Consider the following 273-nt stretch of genomic DNA (forward strand, 5'->3'; position numbering starts at 1 on the left):
CTGAACAAGTAACAAGTCTGCCACGTTTGTTCTGACCAACTGAGGAAAAAAGCATGACAATAAATCGCACTACCAATGGTGATTAAATCTAAAGATCGGTTAGCTCATATCACATCAAACCGTGCAAATTATTATTATTGTTATACAAATGATTAATGTTAACAACATCAGCATTGCCTATAGTGTGTAGATTTCAATTTCTGTACAGCCTAATCTCTAATTGTCATGCCATTCGAATTTCATATTAAGAAATTCTTTTAACCCAAAAAGCAA

General features: G+C 33.0%; 1 protein-coding gene across 1 annotated transcript in view; it reads right to left on the bottom strand.

Moving 5' to 3' along the window:
- Positions 1 to 273, bottom strand: part of LOC107744220 (plexin-B2-like) — a 125798-nt gene that overhangs the window by 53007 nt on the left and 72518 nt on the right. The window lies entirely within an intron of this gene.

The sequence above is a fragment of the Sinocyclocheilus rhinocerous genome, unplaced genomic scaffold, assembly GCF_001515625.1.
Source record: "Sinocyclocheilus rhinocerous isolate Xijiao unplaced genomic scaffold, SAMN03320098_v1.1 scaffold2061, whole genome shotgun sequence".
Taxonomy (NCBI): Eukaryota; Metazoa; Chordata; class Actinopteri; order Cypriniformes; family Cyprinidae; genus Sinocyclocheilus; species Sinocyclocheilus rhinocerous.